This window comes from Eriocheir sinensis, chromosome 19 (assembly GCF_024679095.1).
Source record: "Eriocheir sinensis breed Jianghai 21 chromosome 19, ASM2467909v1, whole genome shotgun sequence".
Classification (NCBI taxonomy): domain Eukaryota; kingdom Metazoa; phylum Arthropoda; class Malacostraca; order Decapoda; family Varunidae; genus Eriocheir; species Eriocheir sinensis.
The window spans coordinates 6,491,431-6,500,713 of record NC_066527.1 but is presented as its reverse complement, the minus strand read 5'-3'; the positions used below and the strand labels follow the sequence as shown (position 1 = coordinate 6,500,713).

The window sequence follows — 9,283 nt, the reverse complement described above, 5'->3', positions numbered from 1 at the left end:
TCTCGTTCTAGAAGGGAGAGGGAGGGGAGGGAAGGGGGAGGGAGAAAGAAGGGAGGGAGAGGAAGGAATGACAGAGTAGGGAGGTAGTTGGATGGGTATGTGGGTATGCAGGTATGTGAGGGGAAGGGGAGGAGGAGGAGGAGGAGGGAGAAGGGGAGGAAGGGAGATGAGGAATGAGAGAAGAGAGAAGGGGAGGAGAAGGAGGTAAGAAGTGGAGAGCAGTGGAGAGGAAGGAGAGGGGGAGAAAGGAGGGAGAAGAGAGAGAGAGAGAGAGAGAGAGAGAGAGAGAGAGAGAGAGAGAGAGAGAGAGAGAGAGAGAGAGAGAGAGAGAGAGAGAGAGAGAGAGAGAGAGAGAGAGAGAGAGAAGAGGACTAACCAATAAGGAGGGCGGGTGGCACCATGCCAGGCACACACACACACACACACACACACACACACACACACACACACACACACACACACAAACACACAGCCAGTGCCGGGCCAGACCCCATCAGCCGAGGAGGCGTGTGAGGCACCTCTCGCCGCCCCTCCACCCACGCCACGCCCTCCCCACAGGTACGCACGCACGCACACATACGTAAAAATGGCCTGAACTATGGATGTTTCTATTAACACACACACACACACACACACACACACACGCAAAGTTCTCCTCGCGTCTAATTTAACCTTCCCACGCCTTCTCCACGCCGTCCACACACACACACACACACACACACACAAATATACAAACAAACAAACGCACCCGTAACTCTCACCTGAATACATACACGCCCACACCCACGCCTACACACACACACACACACACACACACACACACACACACACACACACACACAAATAAACAAACAAACAAACGCACCCGTAACTCTCACCTGATTACATTCACGCCCACACCCACGCCTACACACACACACACACACACACACACACACACACACAAAGAGTTAATTCCAAACACCTTATTTTAATCACACACCCTCCTCTCCCTCCTCCTCCTCCTCCTCCTCAACTAGAATTTCAGGGAGAGGTGGTGTGAGTGTGAGGAAGAGAGGGATAAGAGGGGGAGAAGAAGAGGAGGAAGATAGGAAGAAGAGGTGTGAGAAGAGAGTTAGAGAAGTGAGTGTGAAAGTGAGAGAGGAAGAAGGAAGTGGAAAAGAGAGAGAGAGAGAGAGAGAGAGAGAGAGAGAGAGAGAGAGAGAGAGAGAGAGAGAGAGAGAGAGATAGAGAGAGAGAGAGAGAGAGAGAGAGAGAGAGAGAGAGAGAGAGAGAGAGAGAGAGAGAGAGAGAGAGAGAGAGAGAGAGAGAGAGAGAGAGAGAGAGAGAGAGAGAGAGAGAGAGAGAGAGAGAGAAATTAGGTGAGATGTGAAAGAACGAACAGAGAGAGAGAGAGAGAGAGAGAGAGAGAGAGAGAGAGAGAGAGAGAGAGAGAGAGAGAGAGAGAGAGAGAGAGAGAGAGAGAGAGAGAGAGAGAGAGGGGGGGGGGGGGCACAGGGCCAGAGCTAGGGAGTGCCACAGGGAGGGAGGGAGAGGCACACAAAGGTTGGCTGGCTAGTCCTCATCAGTGCCAACCCTGCCCGCCGCGCCACGCCTGACTCACGGAGGTTTAGCCGACTCACAGGAGGTTAAGCTGATGTAGGGGGGAAGGTTACATGATTCAGGGTGACTTTAGATGACTCACAGGGGGGCATCTGACTCATGGTAGGTTTAGGTGACTCACGGAATGTTTAGTTGACTCAGGATGACTTTAGCTGACTCACAGGAGGGTTAACTGACTCATGGTAGGTTTAGGTGACTCACGGAAGGTTTAGCTGACTCAGGGTGACTTTAGCTGACTCACAGGGGGGTTAACTTACTCATGGTAGGCTTAGGTGACTCAGGGTGACTTACATGTGACTCAAAGCGGCGTAGAATGTCTTAGAGAATGTTAATTTTACTTTCAAAGAGTTCCAGTGACTCACCTTGACTCACTGGGGGGGGGGGTAGGCGACTCATGAAAGATTGATGTGACTAACGGGAAATTTACATGACTCAGGGTGACTTCACCTGACTCACAGGGGGGTTAACTGACTCAGGGTAACTTTAGCTGACTCATGGTAGGTTTAAGTGACTCAGGGTGACTTTCATGTGACTTCTAGTGGTTTGAGGTGAGTTACAATAGGTTAGGGTGACTTACAAAGAGTTGGTGACTCACGCTGACTGATAGGGGGTTTAGGTGATTCATGGGAGGTTTAGCTGACTCATGGGAGGTTTAGGTGACTCAGAGTGACTTTCATGTGACTAAAAGGAGGTTAGGGTGACTTACAAAGAGCTCCGGTGACTCACGCTGACTGACAAAGGGTTTAGAGGATTCGTGGGAGGTTTAGGTGACTCAGAGTAACTTTCATGTGACTAAATTGAGGTTAGGGTGAAGTACAAAGATCTCCGGTGAATCACGCTGACTAACAGAGGGTTTAGGTGATTCATGGGAGGTTTAGCTGACTCACGGGAGGTTTAGGTGACTCACGGTAACTTTCGTGTGACTTAATGGAACTACGGTGACTTAGAGACGGTAACGCACAAAAATCCCCGGTTACTTAAGCTGACTCATGTGAGGTTAGGCGACTTTAGGTGACTTTAGGTGACCTTCCGAGGGTTTAGCTAACTCACGAGAGGTTTGGGTGACTCAGACTGACACTCATGAGACTTATATCGGCTTAGAATGACAAAACGTTTTCCGGTGACTCACGGTGACCGACAGTGACCTACTAGGGTTACACGTGACTCATACTGAGTCGCGCAGATTCACAGGGGTTTCAAGTGAGTAACATTGACCTACACTGACTCACCCTGACCTAGAAGGTTTTCAAATGACTAAGGGTCAGATTATAAAACATTTCGTCGCCCAAGTACACAAATTTGACCAGACTTTCGTAGGAATTGTGGGCATTTCCAGGAGTAGTTTTATGACCCTGGTGGTAGTGTGCCCCTTCCTCTGTACCGTGAACCCCAAAACACAAATTTCCCAAAGCTTTCTTAGGAGTTGTGGGCATTTCCAAGAGTAGTTTTATGGCCCTGGTGGTGGTGTGACCCTTCCTCTGTACCGTGAACCCCAAAACACAAATTTCTCAAAGCTTTCTTAGGAGTTGTGGGCATTTCCAAGAGTAGTTTTATGGCCCCGGTGGTGGTGTGACCCTTCCTCTGTACCGTGAACCCCAAAACACAAATTTCCCAAAGCTTTCTTAGGAGTTGTGGGCATTTCCAAGAGTAGTTTTATGGCCCTGGTGGTGGTGTGACCCTTCCTCTGTACCGTGAACCCCAAAACACAAATTTGACAAAGATTTCGTAGGAGTTGTGGGCATTTCCAGGAGTAGTGTTACGACCCTGGTGGTAGTTTGACCCTTCTTCTGTACCTGAACCTAAGGAAACCCTCATTAGAACCCGACTGACACCCTCTTTGACCTTCAGAAAGAGTTGATGTGAGAAGCAAAAGTGTTTTATAATACCGGGCTAACACTGAATTATATTAACTCACGCTATCCCAAACTTAGAACATTTATAAACTTATGTAAGATTTGAGGTGACCCATAAATCATTTACGTGACTTACTAAGGATTGACCACAAGGAAGAGGGGAAGGGATAAAGAACTGAGGGACGAAGAAAGGAAGGAAAGAGAGAAGAGAGAAGAGAAAATGGAAGGTAGGAAGAGAAAGAGGGGAAGAGAGAGAAGAAGGAAAAGGAGCGGGACTTAAGGAGGTTTTAAGTGACTCAAACGATATACAATGTAACTTTAATCAATTTTAGGGATATTTACAAGACTAGATTAACATATGCGACTCAAATGACCCACAGTGACTCATGGAGGTTGGATTGACTTACCAACGTTCTAGGTGACTCATGGAACAACAAAAAAGTGACTATAAATGCTTGTGAGTGACTTGTGAATAGTTCAGATGACTCACGGAGACTGTAGCTTGCTCACACTGACTCATGTTGACTCAAACTGACTTAGGAATGTCATGGATGCCTAACGATGGTGGTGGTGGTGGTGGTGGTGGTGATGGTGGTGGTGGTGGTGGTGGTGGTGGTGGTGGTGGTGATGGTGGTGGTGGTGGTGATGGTGGTGGTGGTGATGGTGGTGGTGGTGAATGAATGAGTCAATTCCATTCACTCACTCACTTATTCAATCTCACTTAAGATTTGCCAGGTGGGATGTGTGTGTGTGTGTGTGAGAGAGAGAGAGAGAGAGAGAGAGAGAGAGAGAGAGAGAGAGAGAGAGAGAGAGAGAGAGAGAGAGAGAGAGAGAGAGAGAGAGAGAGAGAGAGAGAGAGAGAGAGAGAGAATATAAGGATTGACCTCAAGGAAGAGAGGAAGGGCTAAGGAACTGAAGGACGAAGAAAGGAAGGAAAGAGAGAAGAGAAGAGAGAAAATGGGAGGTAGGAAGAGAAAGAGGGGAAGAGAGAGAGAAGGAAAAGAGGCGGGAGTGGAGGAAGAAGAGAAAAGATGAGGAGGAAGAAAGGGAAATGATGGAGGGAAGAAAGAAAGGGAGTGAGGAAGAAAGAGGAATAGGAGATGTAGAGAAAAGAAAAAAAGGGGAAGAAGGGAAGGACAAAAAAAACGAGACAGACAGACCAAAAAAGACAGACAGACAGACAAAAAGAGACAGACAAAGATAGAGACAGACAGACCAAAAGAGACAGACAAACAGAAAGACAGACAGACAGACAAAAAGAGACAGACAGACAGAAAGACAGACAGACAGACAAAAAGAGACAGACAAACAGAAAGACAAACAGACAGACAAAAAGAGACAGACAGACCAAAAGAGACAGACAAAAAGAGACAGACAAACAGAAAGACAGACAGACAGACAAAAAGAGACAGACAGACCAAAAGAGACAGACAAAGATAGAGACAGACAGACCAAAAAAGACAGACAATTTACAGAAAGACAGACAGACAGACAAAAAGAGACAGACAAACAGAAAGACAGACAGACAGACAAAAAGAGACAAAGATAGAGACAGACAAACAGAAAGACAGACAGACAGACAGACCGACAGACAAAAATAGGAAAATTGTCAAAATAGTCTAGATTATGATGATATTGGTAGTGATGATGGTGATGATGGTGGTGATGATGGTGGTGATGGTGGTGATGATGGTGGTGGTGAGGCAATGGAGGGATGTGGTCATTTTCTCTCCCTTCCTCTCTCTCTCTCTCTCTCTCTCACACACACACACACACACACACACACACACACACACACACACACACACACACATATGAGGTAACCACGCCATGATTCAATGTGTGTGTGTGTGTGTGTGTGTGTGTGTGTGTGTGTGTGTGTGTGTCAAATCCTTGAAGCTTCTGTGTCTATTTCTGCTTTCTTGGGCAACCACCACCACCACCACCATCACCACCACCACCATCACCACCTATCATCACATTCATCACCTTCTGTTACCAATACATTATACAACTCAACATCACCATCATCACCACCACCACAACTACCACAATCACCACCACCACCACAGTCACCACCACCACAGTCACCACCGCCACCACCACCACCACTTCAATTATAACCTAAAAACACCATAATCACTAATAACACACACACACACACACACACACACACACACACACACACACACACACACACACGAACACTTCCCGCCGAAGCCATGGTCACCTTCACCCCTTCGGACGTACCAAGATGGCGGCACCCACGCCCGCCTCCGCCATGATGCCACGCCCACGTTTTTGTGCCACAGAGAGAGAGAGAGAGAGAGAGAGAGAGAGAGAGAGAGAGAGAGAGAGAGAGAGAGAGAGAGAGAGAGAGATACACACCAACCTACTCACATACATAGACAGACACACATACATACATACAGATAGACAGACAGACACGCAGACAGACAGACAGACAGGCAAACAAAGACAGGTATTTTAATATAGGTATCATGCGCCCACACCCTTCTCTCTCTCTCTCTCTCTCTCTCTCTTCATAGTTTTTTTTTATTATATTTGTTATTATTATTTTATTATCTTTCTCTTCTCTATTCTTTTCACTTAATCAGTATTTCTTTTTTATTTCCTTCTTTTATTTTTCTTTCCTATTTGTATTTTTATCATTTTCTTTTACTTTTCTTCTTTTTCTTTTTTTCTGCTTACTGTTGTTTCCTTTTTTTTACTCTTTTTCACATTTTTTTTATCTGTATTTCTTGTTTTCTTTTTAACTTTTCTCTCTTTCTCTTTTCTTTTCATCAGTCTTTAATATTCCCTTTCTCTTCCTCCTCTTCTTCAATCCTTATCTATCTCTTTCTTCTTCTTCTCCCTCTTATGCCTCTACCTCTTCCTCTTCCACTCTTAATCATCTTCTTCCTCCTCTCTTCTTTTAATTATTTTCCATTTTGATATTCTTATTCTCATTATTCCTCCCCTTCTTCCTCTTCCTCTTTGTGCCTCATGAGTGCCACGTGAAGAAGGCGCGTGGCACTGGTGGTGGTGGTGGTGGTACATTTGGCACTCGGCCCGGCTCTTTGGCGCGGTGGTGGTGGTGGTGGTGGTGGTGATGGAGATGGTGGTGGTGGTGATGGGGGGTGGGGGGGTTAGGTGTGGGTAGAGTATGGGAAGAAAGAATAGAGGAGGAGGGGGTATGGAGGAGGAGGAGGAGGAGGAGGAGGAGGAGGAGGGTATGAGAGAAGAATGATTGGAAGAGTTGATTTTTTATTTTTTTTATTATATTTGTTATTATTATTTTATTCTCTTCCTCTTCTCTATTCTCTTCACTTAATCAGTATTTCTTCTTTTTATTTCTTTTTTTCTTTCCTATTTGTATTTTTATAATTTTCTTTTACTTTTCTTTTTTCTTTTAACTTTTTTTTCATATTTGTTTCCTTTTTTATGCCCTTGAACTGACTCCTTTGCTGTTAAAAAAAATTCTTCTTCATTTATTTTCTTTTTATCTTTTTTTTTTCATCATCTTCCTCGTCTTCATTATATTTCCATCATTATCATTATTACTGGCATTGTTATCTCATTATTGCTATCATCATCATCACCATCACCACCATCATACATTTCCACTATCACAAATACACTTATAATCACATCAGCGCCACCACCATCATCATCACCACCAAAAGAAGTCTTATCATCACCATATATACAACTAACGGGGAGCGTACGCAAGGTGGCGCATTGCTTCACTCACTCGCTGCCTCCACTCCCGAGGGTCCCACCGAGAAAGCTCCCACGCGGTTACTACCATGCCCATCCCAAGTCCCTTCAAGGATCGATCGACTTGCCCCAACCATGAGCTGCGTGGGCGTCCCTTTGCTCTCCTCCACCCAGGGATGTCTCGTATAGAAACAACCCTGTAAGAAGGATCGACGTCCGGGAGGCGTGCCATGTGCCCATATAACCGGAGTTGGCGTTCACGGATGTGGGGTTAGGTGTGGGTAGGGGAGGAGGAGGAGGAGGAGAAGGAGGATGAGGAAGAAGAGGAGGAGGAGGAGGAGGAGGAGGAGGAGGAGGAGGGTAAGAGGGAATACAACCAAGGAGACAGTTTAAGGGCACAAAAAAAGGAAACAATAATAAAAAAAGCCTGCAAAAAAAAGCCCTGGAATGATGAGGAGGTAATTCTTTTTCTTATTATTTTGTTTTTTCTATTTTCCTTATTTCTTTTGCAGTTGCGTCTTTTTGTTATCTTTTTCATGGTAATTCTTTTTCTTATTCATTTTTTTCTTTTTTTCTGCTTTTCCTTTTATCTTTTGCAGTTGCATCTTTTCTTTTCCTTTTTTCATCATCTTCCTCTTCCTCTTAGTGTTACCATTATCGTAATTACAGGCCTCGATTCAGTGTCACGGAGTAGTCGCTGGTTGGACACGAAGTCATCCCAGCGATACCCCGTGATGCTGCGAAGGCACTTGGCGCCCACTATCTTTGACACCATCTTTATCCCACTCACACCAGCACTATCTTTTTTACTTTTTTATTCTTCATTCTTTTTCTGTGTTTTTATCTGCGTCGCAGACGCCGATCAACAGACTGTCCATCTTCTTAGTGTTGTTGTTCTCTTCAAGTTGTTTTCCTGGCTTACCCATGCCTTGTAGACATGACATTGTATAATAACATTTGTTAGCCCTGATGAACCCTACAACATGGCATAAGAGTGTTTTTTTTTGTTGTTTTTTTTACGTCTTGGGCTGTGGCGCCGGTAGGCCTTCATAGAAGGGCCTGATGGTCGGCCCCAGCCCGTTGTGGCGCAGGCAAGTGTTTATAGTGGTGCCATCTTTATTTTTCAGCATTTTCCATTTTAGACCCCTAGTTGCATAATATAAATTTTTGGGGGGGTGTTGGAGGGTCATGCGACGCCGATCTAGCTATTAACACTTGTTCGCTTCTACTTCCTGTTTAGTTTTTTTTTTCTCTTCTACTTCCTTTTCTCTTTAATTTCTCTTCTACTTTTCTCTCCTTTGTTAATTAAAAGACACCACCATCACCACCACCACCACCACTACTACCATCATCACCTCCACCACCATCATCATCATCACCACTACCACCACCATCATCACCACCACCACTACCATCATCATCACCTCCACTACCATCATCATCACCACCACCACCACCACTACCATCACCACCACCATCATCACCACTCATCACCACTTTTCTCCCACAGGTGGCCGGGGCTTCGGGCAGACTCCGTGTGGTGTGACGCCCCCCCAAAATTCAACGACCACGACCCCCTCATCACCCCCAACGACAACCCCCCACCCCTTCCCCCCCATCATCACCACGTGGGGGGTTAGAAGTGCTGGCCCACCCCATCCTCCTCTTCTCTCTTTGACCCCCTCCCTCTCCTCCCCCCGTCATTTTCCCCCTTCCTCCCCCTTCCCTCCCCCCTTCCTCTCTGCTTGTAGTGCTTCGTGAGAGAGAAATGAACGGACAGTAGTGAAAGGAAAATAAAAAAAGAAAAGTGAGAGAAAGAGAAGAAAAATAAAGAAAAATATTGAAGAAAAGGAAAAGTATTAGAAAAGTAAAAAGTGAAAAAGGAGAAAGAGAGGGAAGTAAGGCAGAGAAAAGAAGGAAAACGGTTAGAAAAGAAAAGAAAGAAGGAAAAAAAGGAGAAGAAACGAGAGACTATTTGAAAAGAAAGAAAAAAAAAGGACAGCAGATATAAAGAAAAATATAGTGAGTAAACAAAACCAAAAAAATAGTGATATTAACAAAGAAAAATAAAGAAAGTGAGGAAGAGAAACAAAGAAAAAAAGTGAAAT

At 45.2% G+C, this 9,283-nt stretch overlaps 1 protein-coding gene across 5 annotated transcripts in view; it reads left to right on the top strand.

Annotated features, from left to right (window-relative positions):
* The first annotated feature begins 415 nt into the window (after positions 1 to 415).
* Positions 416 to 9,283, top strand: part of LOC127000615 (CBP80/20-dependent translation initiation factor-like) — a 74,052-nt gene continuing 65,184 nt past the window's right edge. For all 5 annotated transcript variants that reach the window (XM_050864548.1, XM_050864546.1, XM_050864545.1 and 2 more), the window contains exons 1-2: positions 416 to 558; positions 8,686 to 9,283. The exon at positions 8,686 to 9,283 is cut by the window's right edge and continues 686 nt beyond it. The gene's annotated coding sequence lies outside the window, so the exon portion shown is untranslated. The remainder of the gene's footprint in view (positions 559 to 8,685) is intronic.